General features: G+C 32.9%; 1 long non-coding RNA gene across 1 annotated transcript; it reads left to right on the top strand.

The window, feature by feature from the left end:
• Positions 1-297: 297 nt before the first annotated feature.
• LOC124371841 lies at positions 298-16,660 on the top strand. Its single transcript, XR_006923281.1, has 3 exons — positions 298-438; positions 4,236-4,363; positions 16,636-16,660. It is a non-coding gene; the product is annotated as an uncharacterized LOC124371841 (long non-coding RNA).
• The last annotated feature ends 11,170 nt before the right edge of the window (positions 16,661-27,830 follow it).

Genomic DNA, 27,830 nt, shown 5'->3' on the forward strand with positions numbered 1-27,830 from the left:
GCAGAAGGTGACGGGAAATCGTTTGCTAAAGGGGTAAAGAACTTGTTGGAGGTGAAGTGCCACTACAGAGTCAGGGACTTCCTCAACGATAGTAGTAGTCTAAGGTGAAAGGTCACCTATGATCATGTTTAAGTTATTGTTATGGTCATGTACCGTATCTTGTTGTTCTTAAAATATGACTACTTTAGTATTATTTTTTATTTGTTGAATGGAACAATCCTATTTTGTACATGACGCCATTGTATGACACCATATTGTGTTTTGTCAATAAAGAAATTTGAGTTTGAGTTTGATAACCTATTAGATAATAATTACATTGTACATAACCTTAACAGACCTGATGGATATGGAGGAACCTCCTTTATTATACATAAGTCAATTTCATATAATGTTGTTACAGAATATAACGATAACTATACACAAATGCAAGCAATACAGGTAAATAATTACAATAGACCTATTATCATTTATAATATTTACTGCACAAATAATAAGATTAGGAATAGTTTTTGGCACGAACTATTTAGCCAAGATAAAGGTTATACTTTGTTATGTGGTGATTTTAATGCCCATCACCCTTATTGGAATTCGAGCAAAGCAAATCACAGAGGTAATATAATTTTCAATGAGTATAATGAATCACAATTCATACTATTAAATAATAAAAACCATACAACATTACCAACCCTTTACCACCAAGCATCTACAATAGATCTGGCCTTCGCCACACCCAATCTTCATGCCTTAGTAGACGTATGGGAGGTAGGTAATGATTCGTTAGGCAGCAATCACCTGCCTATATTCATGCAATTTAATATTAATTCCCTATCTAATGACTTCAATGTACATACAATTTATTTTAATAATAAATGGAACTTTAACAAGGCAAATTGGTCTCTATATACAGAGACTGTTGAAAAATTGACTAATGAACTGCCAGACATCCCATTGGAAAAACAATGGGATGAAATGTATAGAATAATTAAATTAGCAGCAGACAAAGCAATACCAAAGTACAATACAGCAATTAATAGGCCTAAATTTACACCAAAACAATGGTGGAATGAAGCTTGCTCTCAAGCTGTTGCCAGCAGAAGGCTCGCATTTAGTAAATTTAAAAACTGTATGACTGCTCTCAATTATCAAAATTATCAAGCTGCACAAATTAAAGCTAGGGAAGTAATTAGAATAGCTAAAAAACAAGGTTGGGAAAATTTATGTCAAAAAATTAATGACAAAAATAACTCCTCATTTGCATGGAAAATAATTAAAAAACTTAAAACTAATAATAAGGCAAATACAATTTCTTCAACCATTGAAGACAACGATCTTTGTGACAAATTCATGTGCCATATAGTTCCGGATTCAGTTCCCATGGAAAGCGAGATAATTATTCCCAGGTACACCTTCTATGAAAATGCTTCTCCTATAGAAACTAATTTTAGTATTAAAGAACTAAATGTAGCCATAGATTTTAAGAGGAAAGATACAACACCTGGTTTAGATGGAGTATCTTACAGACATTTACCACTCGTTGCTCGATTATATATCCTAAATATATTCAATAATATATGGAATGGAAGTATAGAATTACCAAGTAAGTGGAAACAAAGCAGAATTATAGCTATCTTGAAACCGGAAAAAAATAAACATTTGGAGACTTCATATAGGCCTATATCGTTAATACCCTGCATACTAAAATTATTTAATAGAATTATTAAAAATAGACTGGAATGGTTTGTTGAAAACTCTAACATTCTACCAAATACCCAATATAGTCCAGTAAAATAAGGATGCAACCTCGGAATGAAAGATAATAAGCTAAAAATTTGCATACGTCTTTATTTTGATGGTATAAAACTTACCTCAAAAGTCTCATATAATCACGTGTACGCGTCTTTAGATATTTAAGGTCAAATTTCACGAAAATCAGTTTTTTGAAAATATCTCGTTTCCCTTACGCTAAATGACTTTGAAGGTGGTTAGAGAAATTGTAGAACGAAAAATTCTCTTCAACTTTTGTCTAAAGTAATTTTATGTACGTTCAACCCATTTTGAGATACAGCGCAAAGAGTAGGGGGACCGCTTACCTGTATATACGATAATGCGAGGTCAGCGAGTAGAATACAATAAATAAATGAGTTATATTGTTAAATTATTCACTTACCATTATTATTATTACTTAATACTATTATTATTGTTAGCATTATTATTAAATTTTTTTATTATTATTTATTATTTAATATTCCATATTTATAGATATTAATTATAAATTAAATATTCTCTAAATAATACTTATTTTATTTTTACCAAAACATGCAATATTAAAAAATACTTTTCTTTCATATTCCTATATTACTATGAATATTATACCATATGAATATTATATCATCGATGGTGGATTTTTCTTGCATCGCGTTGTATGGAATAAAGATGATACTATCTCTTCATATTTTGAATAAATACGTCAAATATTTACAAACACATTATGGGTCAAGTATTGTTGTTGTATTTGATGGTTACTCAGACTACACTAAGAACATTAAAGCAATGGAACAATTAAGAAGAACTGCTGGTGCTTCAAAATCTTATGAACTCCGCTTTGATGAAACAATGGAATGAAAAATATTTATAGACATGCTTATCAACAAAATAAAAAACTGTTAATATCACTACAAAACAAGCCAGAGATGATGGTGATGTTCTCTTTGTAGAAACAGCTATTGCAGTCTGAACTTAAAAAAAAACTTCTGTCATTGTAGGAGAAGATATTGATTTGAAAAAGATTTCTTGTTGATGTGAATTGAGCACGTCCGCTATCAAGATAACTAGCAATATTGATTTCTCCTACAATGACAGAAGTTTTTTTTTTTAAGTTCAGACTGCAATAGCTGTTTCTACAATGAGAACATCACCATCATCTCTGGCTTGTTTTGTAGTGATATTAAACAGTTTTTATTTTGTTGATAAGCATGTCTATAAATATTTTTCATTCCATTGTTTCATCAAAGCGGAGTTCATAAGATTTTTGAAACACCAGCAGTTCTTCTTAATTGTTCCATTGCTTTTAATGTTCTTAGTGTAGTCTGAGTAACCATCAAATACAACAACAATACTTGGCCCATAATGTGTGTTTGTAAATATTTGACGTATTTATTCAAAATATGAGAGAAATATGAGAGAAAGCATCATCTTTATTCCATACAACGCGATGCAAGAAAAATCCACCATCGATGATATAATATTCATATGGTATAATATTCATAGTAATATAGGAATATGGAAGAAAAGTATTTTTTTAATATTGTATGTTTGGTAAAAAATAAAATAAGTATTATTTAGAGAATATTTAATTTATAATTAATATCTATAAATATGGAATATTAAATAATAAATAATAATAAAAATTTAATAATAATGCTAACAATACATAATAGTATTAAGTAATAATAATAATGGTAAGTGAATAATTAACAATATAACTCATTTATTTATTGTATTCTACTCGCTGACCTCGCATTATCGTATATACAGGTAAGCGGTCCCCTACTCTTTGCGCTGTATCTCAAAAAAGGGTTGAACGTACATAAAATTACTTTAGACAAAAGTTGAAGAGAATTTTTCGTTCTACAATTTCTCTAACCACCTTCAAAGTCATTTAGCGTAAGGGAAACGAGATATTTTCAAAAAAACTGATTTTCGTGAAATTTGACCTTAAATATCTAAAGACGCGTACACGTGATTATATGAGACTTTTGAGGTAAGTTTTATACCATCAAAATAAAGACGTATGCAAATTTTTTAGCTTGTTATCTTTCATTCCGAGGTTGCATCCTTATTTTGTCTTATTTTACTGAGTTAATATGGATTTAGGAAAAGAATAGGATGTAATGATTATTTAATTAATTTTGTTTCAGAAATTCAAACTGCACTGACTTACAATGAAACTACTATTGCTGCCTCTTTAGATTTATCAAATGCTTATGATACAGTACACATACCAGAATTAATAGGAAAGCTGAAGTGTTATAATATTCCATGGAAGTTTATTTCTCATATTAATTCATGGCTAATCAATAGACAATTAATTTTAATTAGCTCTAAGTCAACTATAACTAGGGTCACAAATAAGGGATTACCGCAAGGTAGTGTTCTAAGTCCCTTGTTGTTCGCACTGTACATAACTCACATTAATGATTATATTCCTAATTATGTAAAATCACTTCAATTTGCAGATGACATTGTTTTATACTCCTCTGGAAAACATATCGAGACAGTCTACACAAACATGCAACACACTCTCAGCACAGTACAATCAAACTTCAGTCAACTCCATCTGGAATTCAATGCAACCAAAAGTAAGGTAATAATATTCACACGAAAAAAAACATTAACACTGATAAACAAATTAGAATTAATAATCAAATAATACCTGTAGTAAGTTCTATTAAACTATTAGGTATGATTATAGACAATAAGTTAGATTTCAAAACTCATATTAATAAATTGTTTGTAAAATGCCAAAAAGACGTTGATATAATAAAGTCTGTAGTTTGTGGCACTAACGGTGCAACACCTGAGTTTGCAATGATTATATATAAAAGCTTAATAAGAGCAAAATTAGATTATGGGGCATTTCTTTATGGACATGCATGTAGAAAAGAATTAAAAAAACTAGATTCAATCCAAAACCAAGCCATAAGAATATCACTAGGTGCTTTTAAAACAACACCAATTATTGCTCTACAAGCAGAAGCCGGTATTCAATCCTTAAGCAACAGAAGGAAGTTTCTATGTGATAAATTTTTTTATAAAATCTTAACTCATGAAAATCATCCAGCATACAGAAATTTAATGTTTCTTAAAATGTTGACAGACTGTATGTCATACTGGAAGAAAAAGAATCAGCCACTGTACATACAATCTATATCAAAAATTCATTCCTTAGATTTAAATATATTAAAAAAGGAAAGTTACAAAACCTTTTGGGATTTCAACAATCCAATATTAATGATGACCAACAATATTAAATTTAAGCACAATATAGATAATCCAAGTGAACGAGTCCCTGTCCCCTGCCCGACGGAGGTTGTACGCCATGGCGAGAAGGGTCCAGAAGGAGAAGGACTTCAAGTTCCTGTGGGTAAGGAACGGGAAAATCTTTCTCAGAAAGGAAGAGAACTCGCCTATAAAAGTCATCACCAGCCAAGACGACCTTCAATGAACTGTAAACAATGTATGTGCAAGTTCACTTTTGTTACTTTTGGTTTTGTTTTTTGTTTTTTGTTTTTTTACGATTTAAAATGGTTATGATGGCGTATAATTTAATTTAAATTCTTCATATTAGGTAATATTAACAATTTGCTACTAAATTATATTTCAACAATACAAGTATTAATCTTTTAGGCAGTATACATATATATTTTTTTTTTCCAAATTTGAATATTGACTAACGAGGATAAAATATTCAATTTAGTAATACTACATCAAAATATACGTAGTATGAGATCAAACTTTGATTTTTTTATTGCAGAATTAAACAGTAGGGATTTATTTCCTGAAATAATTATACTGTCAGAAATATGGATAAATGACAAAAACGAGCTTAATTATTACTATATACCAAACTACATAACCTTTGCAAAATTCAATGACAATCAAAGGGCAGGCGGGGTTGCAATATTCGTAAAGTCGAATATAGAAATAATTTCCTGTGAACCAATTAAACTTCAATCAGCCGATATATTAGCATTGGATTTTAAGTTTAAATCTTTGACGTTTTGTTTGTATGCCATTTACAGGTTACATAGTTTTAGTAAACAATTTTTCTTGAACGAATTAAATACTCATTTTTACAATAGTAATAATTTTAATGCAAAAAAGAATTTCCTTTTTATCGGAGACGTCAACTTGAATTTGCTTGAAATTAATACTGCTGTAGATCAATATAATTCAATTCTTTCCTCAAACGGATTCGAGTGTTTGTTAAAACGAGCCAACTAGAGCAACACCTGACTCTTCTTCTTGTATAGATCATGTTTATGCAAGGCTAGCAAACAAAGACAGAACGCTACCTCACGTTGAGGTTATAGACGCCAACATAACGGATCACAGGTTAATTATTGTGAACATGCGTGTGCGTGTGGGAGCAGAGGACAGTCATGGAACAGCTGATTCTGCCAATCCTTCCCCACCGGCATACCGCTTAGACTATGACAATCTGCTAGCGCGGCTCGATTCACTCGACTGGGCGGAGGTTTATAATGACCAAAACCCATCGACCGCTTTTGAGACGTTTCATAATATTATTCAAAGATCAATTTCAGAAAGTAAAATCCAAACGTCCGAAAATCGTAAAATTTATTCTAAAATTAAACCATGGATGAACGACTACATTTGCAGAAAAATCATACATAAAAACAAACTGTATCAATTAGTAAAGAATCATCCAAATAATGAAAAGCTGAAATTACATTTCAAAAAATACAGAAATAAATTACAAATGGAAATAAGAATTATAAAAAATTATTATTACGAAAATATTTTTAGGAAATGCAGTGGTAATTCCAAAGCTACATGGAAAGCTTTAAATGAGGTGACAGGACAGAAGGCTAAAAGAACTCCCATACAAACTCTAAATATAAATGGTAATTTAGTACATGATTCTAAAGTTATTTGTAATGAGTTTAATACATTCTTTCTATCTATAGTAAATGAATTAAATATACAGAGAGTCAAACCTGCAAATTTCGACTCTTTATGCTATAGAAATTGTTTTGAAACAAAATACTCTTTCAACTCTATGTTTATGGGCATGGTCTTTGTTGAAGATTTAAGTGCAGTAATAAAAGATTTAAAAAACAGTACTTCACCAGGAATAGATAACATCAATTCTTTTTTAATTAAGTTAATATACCCAAAATTAGTAAACGTTTTATTGTATTTAGTAAATTTAAGTTTTGAAAAAGGTATTTTTCCAGAAATTTTAAAAACAGCTGTAGTGATTCCTTTACATAAGAGTGGCCTAATTACCGACTGTAATAACTACAGACCAATCTCTTTACTTTCTACCTTTGCTAAAGTGTTTGAAAAGTTAATGAAGAAAAAGCTAATTAAATTTCTAGAAAAAACTAATTTTTTCAGCAACAATCAATTTGGTTTTAGGAAAGGTTTAAATACTGAAGCAGCATTAAAAAGCTTCATAGATAATGTGTATACAGGAATAAATTCAGGGCAGAAAGTTAGTGGTTTATTTTTAGATATTAAAAAAGCGTTTGATACTGTAGATCACACAATTCTCTTACAAAAGTTATACGGATGTGGTATTCGGGGGAATATTTATTCTTGGTTTGTTAGCTATTTAACAAAAAGAAAACAATGCGTCAAAATTAATAATTCTTTTAGTGACTTCGGGTTTATACAATGTGGCGTACCTCAAGGGTCAGTTTTAGGCCCAGTACTTTTTATAATCTACATAAATGATCTTTGTGATTCAAATTTAAATGGAAATATTACATCTTTTGCAGACGATACAGCTTTATCGTATGTAAAAAATAATTGGGATGATATAGAGCAAGAGATGAATTCAGACCTTAAAGCACTGCAGTGGTGGTTTTCAAAAAATAACATGTTATTAAGCCCAGAGAAAACTAAGTACATCAATTTTAGTTTAAAAACAGATCAGCAAATTTTTAGTAATTCAATTTTGTATCGATGTGTCAATTGTTTGTGTAGTAACAGTCAGTGCCAACAGAACTGTGCTGTAGTATCCCAGTGCGAAAATTTAAAATATTTAGGAGTCATGCTAGATAGAGAAATCAACTGGAAGACACATATTGAAATTTTAAAACGCAAACTAAACAATATTTTAAGATTTTTTTATTTTTTACAATACATTTGCACTGAAGAAGTGTTAAGAATGCTGTACTTCTCTTTGGTCAATAGTAGGCTTGACTATGGAATATTTTGTTGGGGTGGAGCCTATGAAACAAATCTAAAGCCACTTCTAACTCAACAAAAGAAAATTCATAAGGTTGATTAAACGAAAACGAAGAATGGAGAAATCTTTTCCTCTTTTTGTTGATTTAAATATTCTTCCCCTTAAATATATGTTTGTTTATAAAGTTTTAAAAATATTTTATGTCATAAGTGGCAATTTACCAGAATTAAAAAATAATTACAAATACAAATTAAGAAAGCAAGAACCAATACCAGTTCCAAAGCCTAACCTAGCATTTTTTTCAAATAGTTATTGTTTTTTGGGACCTAAAATGTTTAGTAAAATTCTTCAATTATTAGTTGTGAGAATATAAAGTTATTTTCAAAAACATTAAAGAAGTGGTTATTGGGTTTTGATAAATTAGATTTTCTTCTCTGCATAGATTCCTAGTTAATTAAAGAAAGTAACAGTAAATTTTAGTTTGAATTTATTTAAGTGGATTTTCATTTGCTTTGTAACTGCAGCAGCACACTTTTAATAAATTTTTTTAGGAGCTTATAAAAAAATCAAAGTTTTATTGAAATTTTCTTTGAGCTAAAAAATATTTTTGTAATAAAAGGAACCTCTCCACAGGCACTTGCCTCTAGAGGCCCTAGTTATTTTTGAAAATATTTCTTTTAATTTACGAGTGTTTTTGTTTTAATTTTATTTACAAGAATGTTACATTTTTATTTAAGTTTGCTCATTAGGTTTGTACATTGTGTATGCATTTGGTTGTTTACTTACTTTATTGATGTATTACATTATGTATACCAATGTATATAATGTGTTATTGTAATATTTTCAAAAATAAATTCTATTCTATTCTATTCTATTCTATCCACATACTACAAAAAAGGTAAGCAATAGTACAATTACCAAACAAACCTTTTTGGAACTAATCAATACCAACTATAAACAACATTTGCACTTCTACACTGATGGATCAAAATCCACATTGGGGACAGGTGCAGCTTACTATGTACCAGAGCTGGACATCACAGGTAAGTTTTCATTAGAAAATCAGGTTTCTAGTTACTCAGCTGAACTACTTGCTATTTTAAAAGCAACACAAACCTTTAACTCAATAGAACAACAAGATATAGTAATATTTACTGATTCACAAGCAGCTATACAAGCACTCGATAAAGTCTATAACAGCTATAAAGGAGAAGGCATTCCAGTGAGTATTATCTATGAAGTTATTATAAGTGGTAAAAATGTAACATTTCAATGGATCCCGGGACACTCAGGTATTTATTGTAATGAATATGTAGATAGCCTAGCCAAAGACTCAATAACGAACGGCAACAAGATAACAAAATATATATATATATTTTTTTTTTATTATTTTTATTCTGTTTATAATAAAGGCTCGGGTATACTCCCATGCAGCCTCGTAGTTCACTGTGTTGTTAAACCTCTGTGGTAATTTAATTGGGAAGAATTAGTTATTTTTATAAGTTTATGGTTTAATGTATTGGACATATATGTTTTGTGTACCTATACTGTTTGTGTTTGTTAATACATAGCGGGATTACTATGGGATTCTATAGATGGATATTCTGGATTTGGGGAGTCTTCCCGCCAGGGGTCCTTCAGGCATTCCTAATCCGAAATATGGACCACGGATATAAAGGCCAAAACCAGGATACATATATGTATTGTGTTTTGTTATTAAATGTATTTGTTTATGGTCCTGAGAAAGTTATTTATTTCTTTATATACTTTTGTGTCTTCTAATTTCATTAAATACGTTAAGTTAATATTAGATATTGATGTTACATTTTTAATTACCTTAAAGCACCGATCTCTTGCATATTCGTAGGCTGGGCATTGTAAAATTACATGGTCTAGTGTTTCTCGTTGAGCTTGAGTGCAGCTTAGACACAATGGTGTGAAATATTTTTTAATATTATATAGTCTAGCGTTTACCTTAGCATGTCCAAACCTTAATCTTATTATATTTACCACTTCTCTTCTGTTGAAGTCTGCAATACTATACCATCGATTATGAATAGTCGTTGTCTGAATTTGCTTATACCATTGCGCTTTTTGTGATAGTTGGTACTCCTGTTCATTTTCTGCTGCAGACTTTCTCCGTTGGTAGGCTTTGAAATCATCTGGTGGAATGTAAATATTTGTTATCTTGTTGCCGTTTATTATTGAGTCTTTGGCTAGGCTATCTACGTATTCATTACAATAAATACCTGAGTGTCCCGGGATCCATTGGAATGTTACATTTTTACCACTTTTAATAACTACATAGATAATACTTACTGGTATGCCTTCTCCTTTATAGCTGTTATAGACTTTATCGAGTGCTTGTATAGCTGCTTGTGAATCGGTAAATATTACTATATCTTGTTGTTCTATTGAGTTAAAGGTTTGTGTTGCTTTTAAAATAGCAAGTAGTTCAGCTGAGTAACTGGAAACCTGATTTTCTAATGAAAACTTACCTATGATGTCCAGCTCTGGGACATAGTAAGCTGCACCTGTCCCCAATGTGGATTTTGATCCATCAGTGTAGAAGTGCAAATGTTGTTCATAGTTGGTATTGATTAGTTCCAAAAAGGTTTGTTTGGTAATTGTGCTATTGCTTACCTTTTTTGAAGTATGTGGATTGTCTATGTTGTGCTTAAATTTAATATTGTTGGTCATCATTAATATTGGATAGTTGAAATCCCAAAAGGTTTTGTAACTTTCCTTTTTTAATATATTTAAATCTAAGGAATGAATTTTTGATATAGATTGTATGTACAGTGGCTGATTTTTTTTCTTCCAGTATGGCATACAGTCTGTCAACATTTTAAGAAACATTAAACTTCTGTATGCTGGATGATTTTCATGAGTTATGATTTTATAAATCAATTTATCACACAGAAACTTTCTTCTGTTGCTTAAGGATTGAATACCGGCTTCTGCTTGTAGAGCAATAATTGGTGTTGTTTTAAAAGCGCCTAATGATATTCTTATGGCTTGGTTTTGGATTGAATCTAGTTTTTTTAATTCTTTTCTACATGCATGTCCATAAAGAAATGCTCCATAATCTAATTTTGCTCTTATTAAGCTTTTATATATAATTAGTGCAAACTCAGGTGTTGCACCGTTAATGCCACAAACTACAGACTTTATTATAACAATGTCTTTTTGGCATTTTACAAACAATTTATTAATATGAATTTTGAAATCTAACTTATTGTCTATAATCATACCTAATAGTTTAATAGAACTTACTACAGGTATTATTTGATTATTAATTGTAATTAGTTTATCGGTGTTAATGTTTTTTTTTCGTGTGAATATTATTACCTTACTTTTGGTTGCATTGAATTCTAGATGGAGTTGACTGAAGTTTGATTGTACTGTGCTGAGGGTGTGTTGCATGTTTTGTGTAGACTGCCTCGATATGTTTTCCAGAGGAGTATAACACAATGTCATCTGCAAATTGAAGTGATTTTACATAATTAGGAATATAATCATTAATGTGTGCTATGTACAGTGCGAACAACAAGGGACTTAGAACACTACCTTGCGGTAATCCCTTATTCGTGACCCTAGTTATAGTTGACTTAGAGCTAATTAAAATTAATTGTCTATTGATTAGCCATGAATTAATATGGGAAATAAATTTACATGGAATATTATAATACTTCAGCTTTTCTATTAATTCTGGTATGTGTACTGTATCATAAGCATTTGATAAATCTAAAGAGGCAGCAATAGTAGTTTCATTGTAAGTCAGTGCAGTTTGAATTTCTGAAACAAAATTAATTAAATAATCATTACATCCTATTCTTTTCCTAAATCCATATTGGGTATTTGGTAGAATGTTAGAGTTTTCAACAAACCATTCCAGTCTACTTTTAATAATTCTATTAAATAATTTTAGTATGCAGGGTATTAACGATATAGGCCTATATGAAGTCTCCAAATGTTTATTTTTTTCCGGTTTCAAGATAGCTATAATTCTGCTTTGTTTCCACTTACTTGGTAATTCTATACTTCCATTCCATATATTATTGAATATATTTAGGATATATAATCGAGCAACGAGTGGTAGATGCCTTAACATGCTGTAAGATACTCCATCTAAACCAGGTGTTGTATCTTTCCTCTTAAAATCTATGGCTACATTTAGTTCTTTAATACTAAAATTAGTTTCTATAGGAGAAGCATTTTCATAGAAGGTGTACCTGGGAATAATTATCTCGCTTTCCATGGGAACTGAATCCGGAACTATATGGCACATGAATTTGTCACAAAGATCGTTGTCTTCAAAGATTGAAGAAATTGTATTTGCCTTATTATTAGTTTTAAGTTTTTTAATTATTTTCCATGCAAATGAGGAGTTATTTTTGTCATTAATTTTTTGACATAAATTTTCCCAACCTTGTTTTTTAGCTATTCTAATTACTTCCCTAGCTTTAATTTGTGCAGCTTGATAGTTTTGATAGTTGAGAGCAGTCATACAGTTTTTAAATTTACTAAATGCAAGCCTTCTGCTGGCAACAGCTTGAGAGCAAGCTTCATTCCACCATTGTTTTGGTGTAAATTTAGGCCTATTAATTGCTGTATTGTACTTTGGTATTGCTTTGTCTGCTGCTAATTTAATTATACTAAACATTTCATCCCATTGTTTTTCCAATGGGATGTCTGGCAGTTCATTAGTCAATTTTTCAACAGTCTCTGTATATAGAGACCAATTTGCCTTGTTAAAGTTCCATTTATTATTAGTATTAAAATAACTTGTATGTACATTGAAGTCATTAGATAGGGAATTAATATTAAATTGCATGAATATAGGCAGGTGATTGCTGCCTAACGAATCATTACCTACCTCCCATACGTCTACTAAGGCATGAAGATTGGGTGTGGCGAAGGTCAGATCTATTGTAGATGCTTGGTGGTAAAGGGTTGGTAATGTTGTATGGTTTTTATTATTTAATAGTATGAATTTTGATTCATTATACTCATTGAAAATTATATTACCTCTGTGATTTGCTTTGCTCGAATTCCAATAAGGGTGATGGGCATTAAAATCACCACATAACAAAGTATAACCTTCATCTTGGTTAAATAGTTCGTGCCAAAAACTATTCCTAATCTTATTATTTGTGCAGTAAATATTATAAATGATAATAGGTCTCTTGTAATTATTTACCTGTATTGCTTGCATTTGTCATAGTCATAGTCATAGTCATAGTCATAGTCATATTTCTTTATTAACATATTCTTCAAGAACAGTAATAGAGTCACAATGTTAACAAATTACATAATTGATATTAATAAATAATCAATACAAGATGTCAGAGCCTCCAATCTTCCTTGTTTACTTCTGTGAATTCTTCGATGGTGTATATTGGGTGGTCCACCAGGAAGTTGTGAAGACATCTTTTCAAGGCAGCTCCCTTGAGGTTTTTCACAGCTTGTGGCAGGAGGTTCCTCAGCTTCCTACCAATGTAGGATGGTTTTTCCTCGAAAAGTGATGTCCGATGTAGTGGTAGTGTGTAATTTCCTGCATGGCGTGTGTGTTATGTGTATGAAGGGTTTTTTCCTGTTTGTACATGCAGTTGGTCAACGTGCAAAATTACTTCTTGTATGTAGAGTGCAGTAATTGTCATAATTCCCAAGGTTTTAAATGCTTGTCGGCAGCTTTGTTGGTGTTCGAGTTCCGCTAGGGTTCGGATAGCTTTTTTTCTGCAGGAGTAGTACTCTGTTCAGGTTTCCTGCAGAGGATCCACCCCAAACAGCAAGTCCATACCTCACATGAGTTTCCACCAAAGCATAGTAAGCTGTTTTTGCTGCCTCCAAGTTGCCGATACATTTTATTCGGCGTACTACATATATACCAGTGCTGATTTTTTTGCAAACCTGGTTTACATGCTCAGTCCACGTAAGTTTGTGGTCAATAGTTACGCCAAGGAATTTGATATGGTCTTTTCTTGATACATCAAGTGGGTTAGGGATATGGTCCTTCCTCTTGCTGAAGTTGATGTGAACTGTCTTCGATGGATTCATGGCTAGATCATTCCTTCTGCAGTAATTGAGGGCTTTACTGAGAGAGCTTGTGGCACTTTTCGTACACTCCTTCAGCAGAGTCATTCTTAATCAACAATGTTGTATCGTCTGCATACATCACACAAGTGGTATTGTGATCACGTATATAAGCTGGGAAGTCATTCACAAATAAGACAAAGAGAACTGGGCCCAAAACAGATCCTTGCGGTACTCCACGGGTAACAGGTAGTGGATTGGATTGATGTGAAGTAGTTACACCATAAATGGTAGTTTGCAGCTCGACTATTTGAGATCGGCCTGTGAGGTAACTTACAAACCATTTGTTAGCTGTGTTTCTGATCCCTAATGATGTTAATTTCTTTGAGATGATGTCGTGGCCCAGGCAATCAAACGCCTTGCTGTAGTCAAGAAAGAGTGCAGATACGTATTGTTCTTTGTCTATTTGGTCAATAACATGTTCAACAAGGCTGATGATGGCAGAGCTGGTTGATTTTCCTTTCAAAAATCCATGTTGCTTTTCGGTTATCAGATTTTCTTGTTTTAGGTGAGCCATGTATATAGTTTTTTGTGTATAGTTATCGTTGTATTCTGTAACAACATTATATGAAATTGACTTATGTATAATGAAGGAGGTTCCTCCATATCCATCAGGTCTGTTAAGGTTATGTACAATGTAATTATTATCTAATAGGTTATCATTATTTTGTAACCAAGATTCTTGGATAATACCTATGTGGATCTCCTTTTTTGTAAATAAATGCATGACCTCAGGCCATTTAGGCTTAAGAGACCTTGCATTCCACTGTACTATGTTAAGTTTATTTGTTACCATTCTTATTTACTAATTTCGTTTGTTGAGATAGGCCTAACTGTTTGTTACCTGGCGATGTTCCAGGAGTAGATTTTATTTTGATATTTGGTGAATTTATTTTCTGTTGAACTGTTGTACCAGTCTTTAAATAGCTTAGTAAGATTTCATCAACTTGTTTGAGATTGGTGATGTTTGTAGAGTTCAATTTATTTCTAATTTCCTCAATTTTTATTTTCAGGAGTGATGTGAGGTGGGACTTATCCTGAACACTAAGTCTATCATCCTGAACTGGTTTGGTAGGCGGATTGGTTTTATCTACAATAGGCCTACTTATTTCTTTAGGTTTATATAAACTACTATTTCTGATGGGCCTACGATAGCTAGTTCTACTAACCTTAAACTGTGAAGAAAACGGTTGCTGGCTGGATGAACTTGGTTCTGAGACTGCAAGCAGTGGTGTATACCTATTACTTACATTTAATTGACTGATAGGTGTTGATGCCTGTGAGCTTGGTAGTGTTGGGTAGATTTCATCATCAGTGAAGTCTAATTGGGCGACCTGTGAATAAGATAGGCCTAGTAATCGAGATGGTTTACCTTGTTTTTTATAAGTAATAGGAAAATACTGTGCTGCCACATGATAACCTTCTTTCATGAGACTCATCCGATCTTTAATATTTTTTTGCCTTATATACTCTGGGCAATATTTAGAGTTACTGCTATGTGAATCACCGCAGTGAACACACTTGCGGGGAGCCTGACAAGGATCTGTGTGGAAGGGTCCAGCACAGTCCCTACATATTCTAGGTTTATTACAAGGTGAGTTCGCTACGTGTCCATAGGCAAAACAACGATAACATTGTTTCACTCTGATCATGTAGGGGTCTACCTTCATACGAACATAATTAAGGTACACAAAATCTGGTAATTTTTCAGCCTCGAAGGTTATTTTAACAAAATGAGTGTTTAGTGAGTTGGTCATTACCATTCACTCTACGTCTGATCCTTTCAGCCTGAATGATTGGGTATATTGACGATGCCTCAGATAAAATTTCTAATTCACTTACCTCGGGCTCTGCATAGACTACACCGAGAGTGTGTACTCTAATTGAGGGTACAAATACATTAAATTCTAACAGATGTGGTGAATTTACTAAATTATTGGCTGCTATATAGTTTTTACAAATAACAGATATATTCTTACCAGCTCGTGTAATTGTGGTCAATGTCCATATGATGTTTTTTTTTAAGTATTTTTCCTACTGTAAATGGGTTTATTTTGTTCTTTTTTTTATCCTGTATGATTACCTCAAAAGGTCCTGAATTTTCAGGTTTATAGAGACGTTGTATGTGAGGCTTTTTAAGTGGTGGATTAAAAATCATTGGTAGATTGAATTTGTTCTGAACAATCTGTGTCATTATTTTCTTGTACCCTTTTGTTTCCCCTGTTATTTAGATTTAGGTTAGAATAGTCATGATCTGTGGGCAAAATAGTACTTACTGCCTTTTGTATTTCCATGTCGCTCTCGACATGAGCTTCCATGGGCGAGGCTGAACCTGTCGACATGACAGGTCCAGCCTGAACAGGCTCAAAGTTAATAGCTTATATGTTAAGATATTTACAAAATATATAAAGTATTAAATATTTCTAGTTTGAGTTAGAGGTCAGTGTGATGTTAGACAAACAGTTATACACAAAGTAGTTACCACTACCAGAGTAATTGATCTGGACGTATGCACAGAGGTTTAACCTAAAATTACAAGTCAACGATCTGAGCACTTCAACAACCAGAGCGGGAATGAACAAATATTTACATTCCACCAGATGATTTCAAAGCCTACCAACGGAGAGAAAATCTGCAGCAGAAAATGAACAGGAGTACCAACTATCACAAAAAGCGCAATGGTATAAACAAATTCAGACAACGACTATTCATAATCGATGGTATAGTACTGCAGACTTCAACAGAAGGGAAATGGTAAATATTATTAGATTAAGGTTTGGACATGCCAAGGTAAACGCTAGACTATATGATATTAAAAAATATTTCACACCATTGTGTCTAAGCTGCACTCAAGCTCAACGCGAAACACTAGACCATGTAATTTTACAATGCCCAGCCTACGAATATGCAAGAGATCGGTGCTTTAAGGTAATTAAAAATTTAACATCAATATCTAATATTAACTTAACGTATTTAATGAAATTAGAAGACATAAAAGTATATAAAGAAATAAATAACTTCCTCATGACCATAAACAAATACATTTAATAATAAATCAACAAAACACAATACATATATGTATCCTGGTTTTGGCCTTTATATCCGTGGTCCATATTTCGGATTAGGAATGCCTGAAGGACCCCTGGCGGGAAGACTCCCCAAATCCTGAATATCTATCTATAGAATCCCATAGTAATCCCGCTATTTATGAACAAACACAAACAATGTAGGTACACAAAACATATATGTCCAATACATTAAACCCAAACTAATAATAATAACTAATTCTTCCCAATTAAATTACCACAGAGGTTTAACAACACAGTGAACCACGAGGCTGCATGGGATTATGCCCGAGCCTTTATTATAAAAAAAAAAAAATTTGGCAACGTTCACTATCCATAATCAACAAAGGTTAAAAAAATACAAAATATTGAAATAAAAGTTCTAGTTCTTAAGTTACCATAATTGAAATTTAAACTTTGACTGAAATAAGTAAACGATTTTACTAGGCATGTAGTAAAATATCAAATGTCATTCTATGACTGCCAGAGATCTGATGAGCATTATTAATTAGGAAAGATTCCATCAGCTAATCTAATCACGTTTTTAAATATAATTTTTAGCCCTAGTATATACAAAACTTGCTAGCCTATAAGATTGTATGGTTCAACTCAAAACTATAGTAGTTCTAAAGTGATTCCCCACGGGTAGGGTATGATAAGCGGACACGGATTTTATATCGAAGAATGTAATCATTGATACCTAATATTCGCATCTCAAATCCTAGACTATCAATCGATATAAAAGTATCTATAGTCCTCAATATCAATCATGTTTTAAATTAAAATATGAATTTAATATTTACAGTGATCAAACAAATTATTATTATCAAGATTAGGAAAACCGAAGACGACCATAATTGCTCCTCTCACAGTTACAGTGTTTTCTTTCCAGCAAATTTCACAAAATGGGTTTTTCGGTATGAGTCAACATGTCGAAGCCACGAATAACACGTCCTATCATCTTTCAAAGCAATGTCGTATAGTTTTCTAAAATTTACTGCCATTTTTAATAAACAAATGTTACTTATATAAAATTGAAATATTACCTTACGAGTATTATTTGAGTGTTTACAGCTGTTGATACAGATTATTTAAGTTAATTGTTTAAAATAATTAAATAGTAGTGATTTATTATATCGATGGTTATGATTAATTAATATCATTCACCAATTTCGATATAAAAAACCGGATCCGCTTATCATACCCTACCCCTCCCTACTACCACCAACACATAAAAATGTACATTTTATCCCCCACCTCCATTTATTTTGAAGCGTAGGCACCATACCATTATTTTAAAAACTTTAGTTGTTTAATTTTTATAAAGTTTTTGGAACATGTTTCAGTGTCCATTTTCTCTAAATCGCACCAAAGATGTTTCATTCCCCAACTTAATTTGAGGGGTCAGAAAATCCTAGGAAACAACTACTAGTTTCCTTAAAATTATAAACTATAAATAACTTACATTAATACAGAATAGGTCATTAATCCTTCTAATGCCGGCTACGCTTTTTTCGCACATCAATTACTTGTCTAAAAAATGGGAGAATATCTTTGCAATGTGCAATCACGCAGGTTAGATTTTTTCTAGTTGGCGTTCAATGATGTGTTGAGTCTCTCTTTCAAAGTAATATCAACAACATATGGTAGAATGAAATTTTACTCAATCCATTATTTTCTGACCTAGGGTGGACATTTAATAAGCGGACCTCCGCTATTATTCCGTTATTCTTATCAAATGAACTATCCGATATTACAATTTATTGAACTTAAATTAAGAATTAAACTTATTAATAAATCATAATAATGTTTAATATAAAAAAATAAACAATAAGAAGTAACTATTGTTTGGAAAATTTTTAAAGGCGATGAATGAGATATTCTCTGTGAGTGTTGATTCCTGATTTTTCTTTTATGTTTTGTTGTTTTTATTTTGTTAATATTGAAAATTAGTAAAAGAAAGAAGGTAGAAAAAGGTTATTTGTTATTTAATTTTATTTATGTATCATTATTTGGTTCTTTGGTATTATCCAGAGACCACTATTTTTTTTTAAAGTTTTTCTTACTCGGGACCTAAAAAAACTGCATTAATAGAAAGAACAGAGTCTATTTGATGTGATCTGACCTCGGAGAAGTTGGATGATCTAGGACGTGATCTGAGGTTGGAAAAAACTGATAACGTAATTGCCCCTGGCCATCAGTGTGGGCTTTGATGGCGCCTTTTCGTGCCACTCTGTACTTCTGGTGAAAATAGAAAACTTCCCTCTAGATAGTACTCTTCATCTTTGGTACTGTTAATAAAATATTTATGATAATGTAATCTAAACCTACCTATTTTGCTTAATAATAAGATTTAGATAGGGACAGAGTAGCCAACTCGCTGACATCACTATCTTTTGGGAGGCAGAAAACAAGGACCGATTGTCATAATGTCATGTCATTTTCACAGTAAGTCAAATAAAGTCTGAATTTTTGTAATAATGCAGTGTTTTAGGTATCAGGTGAGAAAAACTGTTCCAAAAATAGTGGCCTCAGGTTAATACCAAAGTACCCATTATTTATTTCAAAGTACCCCTTATTCAGTACAAAGTAACTTAGTGTACACTATGTGTAGCATGTGATAATTTTAGCCCACACTCTAATTTTAAAAAGTCATTATAACTTCCGTATTAACTAATGTAAGTACTTGACATTTTGTGTGGTAACATACTGTATATTAATACAGTGATATATGTTATGTTATGTTTTAATACTCGTATGTAATAATAAAAAATAAAATATATGAATCAGTTACAATTTTGGATACATTATTGTGCTTCCAAATAATAAAAGTAAATACAATTTTAGTTTAAATACTTTTTTTCTAATGTGTTTTTACTTGTAAAATGTAGATATAAATTTGTATAGTTAAAATTACTTTATCAGCAAAAATATACACAATTTTTTTTTCTGATGAAAAATAGGACATTTTTATACAAGAGGCTACACTTAACTAAATTAGGGCTGGCATTTTTAGCACGAAAAGTATAGTATAGCAACTATAGTATAGCATTTTTTGCAACATCACAAAAACCGGATCAGGTAAAAGGTGTGTCTTTTGAGAAGAAAAAGCATAAACATATTGGTTTAAGTGGAATTCTCAGTTCCGCAAGCTAGACTTCCTGCAGAATTTTCCTGATGATTGAAATGAATTATTTGACTGTGTGATGGTATCCTGAGCCACCAGGTTCCCAAATAACATCACTCATATACAGAAAGAAAAATTTTAAGTGCATAAAAAATGTGAAGTGTGTCTCAGCCCTGTGTTCTGTCCCTTGAATTTTCTTTTTAGATTTATACGTCTTTCAAGTATTTCCTCATACAGACTCTACCTGTAGGGTTCATCGGAACAACATTAGGAGTTGGAAGTGTTAGATTTGACGATGGTATAATTGTACCTTGCTGCTCTGGATCTGGTGGCCTTAGAACCTGTGGCATCAATAATGGGACTGCAGGTATGAGAGTCCCAATGTAATATATGTTTTTAGAGGTGGGGTTGCATAAAGAACCTTGTGGATGGCCCCAAATCCTTAATGGGCCCCACCACTACACATAGTGTAGGTATGGTGGAAAGGGTTGATTTAATGTGAACGTTAAGTTTAACTCCAGTTCACCTCCCTCTTAGTGCAGCATCTGGAATCTGACTCACAGGCTTGACTCATGGAATCTAGAGCCATGTTCGTCTGCAGAGATCCAAAAAAAGTTGGCAAATAAAAAATTCAAAATCAACTATTTACATTGTTTTGACATCAGAGACATCCAAACTACCAAATATAGTATAATCTAAGAGGTACTCTCATTGTCTCATCAGGTGCATAATTGAATGTACTGTGGTGTTTTAAACCAGTGTGTCTACGCTGCCTATATAGGAGAAATGGAAATGTTGTTCTGACTTATAGTATAGAAGGTTTCAGTGGAATACGGCTACATTCTTTAATATAAGATGATTATGTAAAGTCTATTAAACAGATTAGATAGTGAGATTAGAATATATTCACATTAAAAATTCTGTATTAAATAACATTAAATTTTAATGTTATTACTTCTAACTATGCTTTATAGTTGCTTGCTATTTTCATTTCAACTCATGTATTTCCCTGCTCATATCAAATGACAGGAAAATGTATCTTCAAAAAGAAAAATAATTAAAAAATACAAAATCTAATAAATGACCTACAGTAAGTGTTTTTATGCTGTGTAATGAAAACATCTTTGGGTGGATGAGTTTAGAACTATAAAGTCCTTTCTTCCTCTTGACCTCAACAACATTGAGAGTTGTCTATAGTAAAACTATTTTTGATCTAAAGTACAGGGTGATTCAAAAAGAATACCACAACTTAAAAAATTTGTATTTAATGGAAGAAAAATAATAGAACCTTCTGTTATTCATCATTACAATGAGTATTAAAACAAGTTTTTTTTCACTCAAAAACAAGTTCATAGATGTTCTATATGACCCCCTCCAGACTCTCGAGCAATATAAACCTGATACCCAAACTCATTCCACACTCTCAGTAGCATATCGGACGTAACAGTTTGGATAGCTGTGTTATTTCTTGTTTAAAAACATCAATGGTGGCTGGAGGCCGAAACACCATACCCCCATAAGAAAAGATTGCAGGGGGTAAGGTCAGGGCTTCTTGGAGGCCAGTGATGTAGGGCTCTTTCGCGGGCTGCCTGGCAGCCGATCCATCGCCTCGGGTAGTTGACGTTTAGGTAGTCACGGACAGATAAGTGCCAATGTGTTGGCGCTCCATCCTGTTGAAATATGGATTGTTGTGAGCCTTGTTTGATCTGAGGGAACAGCCAATTCTCCAACATCTCCAGATACTGTAGTCCAGTAGCAGCTTTGAAGAAAAAGGGACCAAAAACTTTATTGGCTGAAATTGCACAGAAAACGTTCACCTTAAGCGAGTCACGTTCATGTTCAATTGTTTTCTACGGATTATCAGTGCCCCATATACGGAAATTGTGCAAGCTGACTTTCCCGTATGTGTTCATCACTAAACACAATCTTTAACACGAAAGATTCATCTGTTTCCATTTGAGCAAGGATAAACTCACAGAAATCGATTCTTTTAATCTTATCAGCTGCAGATGGCTTGAACCAATTTCAGACGATAAGGTTTCATTACTAACCTTTTTTTGTAGGACTCTCCATACAGTCTTTTGTGGAAGTTGCAGCACTCTGCTAGCTCTTCGAGTCGATTTACCTAAAATGCGAACAAATGCTTACTGTATGCGTGCTACATTTTCATCACTCTTGCGCGGCCCGTCCAGAAATTTTCCCTTTGCACAAACACCCATTCACTATAAACAGTTTATACCAACGTTTGATACACCACCTATCAGGAAGTTTAACACATACTTCGTTCGAAATGCATGCTGAACAACTGTTATCGATTCACTTCTGCCGTACTCAATAACACAAAAAGCTTTCTGTTTAGCAGTTGCCATATTAGCAATAACTGATGCTGACGCCTTGTCAACAGCGTCTCAAGTGAACAAATGAGCAACTAAATGAAATTTTAGAGCTTCCTTAATTCTCCAAAAGGTAGTGCTTAGCTCTCCTTTTATTCTCTGCAGAGTTATAAATTTCTAAAGTTGTGATATTCTTTTTGAATTACCCTGTACAAAAAATAGTACTTGTTTTGTTTTTGAGTTAAAAGTGTAAAGGCTAAATTAAATATAAACTTATTATTACATGTATGATTTATTCAGTCTAAGCAACTATATAATTTCATTTTAATACTGTACTGAGAAACATAATTATTACCTGCCTGTAATAGATTTTTGTATTTTATGATTACAGGCTTTCAAAAAATGACTTCATGTTATACAATGAAACCATTTTCTCAAGCACTCTAAAAATTGTGAGTAAAAATGGTAACTGTGATGGAAGAATTAAATGTTGTCCTTTTGCCAACTTCAGCAGTAGCTATGGACGATTGTATTAGACAAATTTCACACACAGAGACTGAAGTAATACAAGAAATTACCTGCTCTGAAGAGGTCAGTTTGAAAACTAAACAGATAGAGAATAATACAACTGATACAGTGGGAAAGGCTATTGATGGTGTTCATATGAGTGGACAGGAGGTAAATTGTTCAGTGACTGAAGGTACATCAGTAAAAGAAAACATAAATAATGAGCCCCTTAATCTACAAAATGTAACATTATTAACTGGTGCATGGAATGAATTCATCCACAGTGAAAAACATGAAATTTTCTTAAAAGGTTGCAAGTGGTAAGTCTTAGTCAAAAGTTACTATCTTTTCTATTACAAATTCACTGCCATCATAATAGGTTTTTATTATAAAACGTTTAAGGAAACAGGTATGTCTGTAAAACCTCAGGCTAAGTTATCTGCTGGTACCATTAAAATTAAATTATTGGATTTATGTTTTTAATTTTTTGTTGCCTTGTTATAAATAAATGTCTTTATTTACAAAAATAGGAAGTTTTAGAAAAGTTCAATTGTGGTTTCTTTTTATGTTATTTTCAAAATATTAAAATGAGTTGAATTATTTGTAATTTTTTGAATATGGCTGATTAACATTATTATTATTGGTGTAAAAATATACAAAAACAAGTAATTTGATTTGGTTTAGTTTTATTACATAAAAGTGTATCAAATGTCAAAATGTATTAAGAACTATTGAACATAAGATGCTTGATGTTTTAAACAAATTCTCATGTAAAGTACATAATTAATATTTCAAATAATTATATAAACTATGATTACATTGATTTCTATTGTGAAATTTGGGACAAACTGGGTCTTCATTGACTTCAGGATAGACAATAGAATTTAAGAAATTTGCAACTTTCAAATTGTATTTTAAAGTATTAAAAGTGTAGTGTGCTATATTGAAGTATCTTTAATTCTATTTGAAAGTATATTTGGAAGAAACAATTTTGTTTTGTTATATTCAAGCTGTCACCTAATACTAAATCTTTGGTTACAATGTTGACATTGTATAATACATGGTAGCCTAAATGAGAATGGATTTTTTCAATTTATGTTAGTCTAAAACCCTTAAACTATAAAACTTTATTTGAAATCTCAAAATGATTTTCATGTGTGTCTTCATTCAATACAATTTTTCTGTACCTCAGTGTTAAGACAAGATTATTTCAAAGTGTAAGCATAATATATAAAATATAATCACTTTACCTGTTTATATAATTATTCTTTTACATTATTAAGAAAATATTGTGTATTACAATTACTGATAGCATTAATAAATTGGGTCACAGTATTACTTCTGCTTATGATTATTAGTAACATTCTAATCATACTTTTGAGTTGAAATAAAAGTTTGTGTTATCCTTGTTTTCTTTATTACATGGTCCTATACATTTTTGTAGATGATATTTTGTGACTAATCACGCTTACAATTATTGTGATCTTACAATTAATAGACATTGTTGGTTTGTCAGCACTCAAATCAATGAAAATTATTGATAAATTTAAATATGATGGCATTTTTCAACCCATCAAGATATTCATAGTCATAACACCAGGAAAAATCATATGTTTGATATATTCTCACTCAAACTAGAAAAGTGTAAAAGCAGCCTCATATTCATGAAAATTAAGCTTTTTGATAAGTTCCTGAGAAAGCTTGGTCTGTATATTTTTACATAGGTTTAAAGTAGTAACAGAAAACTGGTTGAAACAAAAAGTATTTTATTCTCTACATGAATATTTGGCCTGTGATATTAGTGATATGTTTTTAATTACATTGTTTTTTACTCACTTTATTCATAATACATTTAATTTATTTTGTTTTTTGTATACAAGTTGGTCCAAAATGTCAAAGTTGTACATTACACAATTTGTTTTGCTGTTCAGAATTCCAAATTTTTATCCAAGGTTAACAAAAGAAGTGCTTTTTCTTAAGCTATTTACAGTTGTAACTTTTCAGCACATTTCCAGTTTTTTTAATTAGTTCAAATAGATTATTTCAAACTGGTAAAACCTAACAAATTCAAATAGCAAGGTACGATTTTCATTATATAAACCGATAGCTCTCTTAAAACTAAATAACAATGCTAGTTATGTTTTAACCTATTTTTAATTAATCTGTACACAAGAATTAGTTTTAAAAATTTTAATTACAACATAAATGTAACAGTTACATGAACATCAACCCTCCACCACCCCCCAGTCTTGTTTCAAAACTGAGACCACTCCTTGACAAAATTTTGAAAGATCCAGCTGCACATATGTGAAGTATACTGCAAAATCCAGTTTTTTCCGGGAAGATATCAGGCACCTTGGGAAGAACGATGTCCTCACAAGAAATTTCTTCATTGCTGTCAGCCATTGAGCCTGGGACCAGCAGAGCGCTACGTCGAAGAATGATATCCACACAAGGAATTTCTTCTGTGCTGTCAGCCATTGAGCCTGGGACCAGCAGAGCGCTACGTCAAAGAATGATATCCACACAAGGAATTTCTTCTGTGCTGTCAGCCATTGAGCCTGGGACCAGCAGAGCGCTACGTCGAAGAATGATATCCATACAAGGAATTTCTTCTGTGCTGTCAGCCATTGAGCCTGGGACCAGCAGAGCCCTACGTCGAAAAATGATATCCATACAAGAAATTTCTTCTGTGCTGTCAGCCATTTAGCCTGGGACCAGCAGAGCGCTACGTCAAAAAATGATATACATACAAGAAATTTCTTCTGTGCTGTCAGCCATTGAGCCTAGGACCAGCAGAGTGCTACGTCGAAGAATGATATCCATACAAGGAATTTCTTCTGTGCTGTCAGCCATTGAGCCTGGGACCAGCAGAGCGCTACGTCGAAGAATGATATCCATACAAGGAATTTCTTCTGTGCTGTCAGCCATTGAGCCTGGGACCAGCAGAGCGCTACGTCGAAGAATGATATCCATACAAGAAATTTCTTCTGTGCTGTCAGCCATTGAGCCTAGGACCAGCAGAGTGCTACGTCGAAGAATGATATCCATACAAGGAATTTCTTCTGTGCTGTCAGCCATTGAGCCTGGGACCAGCAGAGCGCTACGTCGAAGAATGATATCCATACAAGGAATTTCTTCTGTGCTGTCAGCCATTGAGCCTGGGACCAGCAGAGCGCTACGTCGAAGAATGATATCCATACAAGGAATTTCTTCTGTGCTGTCAGCCATTGAACCTGGGACCAGCAGAGCGCTACGTCGAAAAATGATATACATACAAGAAATTTCTTCTGTGCTGTCAGCCATTGAGCCTGGGACCAGCAGAGCGCTACGTCGAAAAATGATATCCATACAAGAAATTTCTTCTGTGCTGTCAGCCATTGAGCCTGGGACCAGCAGAGCGCTACGTCGAAGAATGATATCCATACAAGGAATTTCTTCTGTGCTGTCAGCCATTGAGCCTGGGACCAGCAGAGCGCTACGTCGAAAAATGATATCCATACAAGGAATTTCTTCTGTGCTGTCAGCCATTGAGCCTGGGACCAGCAGAGCGCTACGTCGAAAAATGATATCCATACAAGCAATTTCTTCTGTGCTGTCAGCCATTGAGCCTAGGACCAGCAGAGTGCTACGTCGAAGAATGATATCCATACAAGGAATTTCTTCTGTGCTGTCAGCCATTGAGCCTGGGACCAGCAGAGCGCTACGTCGAAGAATGATATCCATACAAGGAATTTCTTCTGTGCTGTCAGCCATTGAGCCTGGGACCAGCAGAGCGCTACGTCGAAGAATGATATCCATACAAGGAATTTCTTCTGTGCTGTCAGCCATTGAGCCTGGGACCAGCAGAGCGCTACGTCGAAAAATGATATCCATACAAGAAATTTCTTCTGTGCTGTCAGCCATTGAGCCTGGGACCAGCAGAGCGCTACGTCGAAGAATGATATCCATACATGGAATTTCTTCTGTGCTGTCAGCCATTGAGCCTGGGACCAGCAGAGCGCTACGTCGAAAAATGATATCCATACAAGAAATTTCTTCTGTGCTGTCAGCCATTGAGCCTGGGACCAGCAGAGCGCTACGTCGAAGAATGATATCCATACAAGGAATTTCTTCTGTGCTGTCAGCCATTGAGCCTGGGACCAGCAGAGCGCTACGTCGAAAAATGATATCCATACAAGAATTTTCTTCTGTGCAACTCTTTAACTGACTATCAATCATTGTGGAGGGCAATTTAAAACAATTTGGGCACAGCTGGAGTTCTGAAAATGAATAAGAAAATCAGACCTAAACATTGTAGCATGTTTACACTTCAATTTTGAATTTTGAATAAACTTTTAATTTACTTCACCATGGAAACAATAAAGTGTCATTGTTAAAATTTCTATTTAAAAATTTTAATTTTTCCTTTCCGCCATTTATAAATAATACAGATGAATACTATTTATGCACTGGCAGTAGAGGCTACATGGTAAAGGCTATCATCATTGCGACTGCGTTCACTTTGGAGTATTTACCTAGGTCGTTGAATTCCACTAACTACTATGACACTGTCCCATGATCTGGTGAATGGAAATCTTTGCATAATGTATTATCATTTTAAAGCCGCGTTTACACTGGAAACAAAACATGTTTACAAACATTGTTTATAAACTTTGTTTATATTTTGCTACTATCATGAAATATTTTGCACGCAATGTTCATAAACATTTTAGGACAGCCACTCTTGAAGATGTCGTCTGACGAGGAGGATGTTCTTCTCC

The sequence above is a fragment of the Homalodisca vitripennis genome, unplaced genomic scaffold, assembly GCF_021130785.1.
Source record: "Homalodisca vitripennis isolate AUS2020 unplaced genomic scaffold, UT_GWSS_2.1 ScUCBcl_2086;HRSCAF=6485, whole genome shotgun sequence".
In the NCBI taxonomy this organism is placed as follows: Eukaryota; Metazoa; Arthropoda; class Insecta; order Hemiptera; family Cicadellidae; genus Homalodisca; species Homalodisca vitripennis.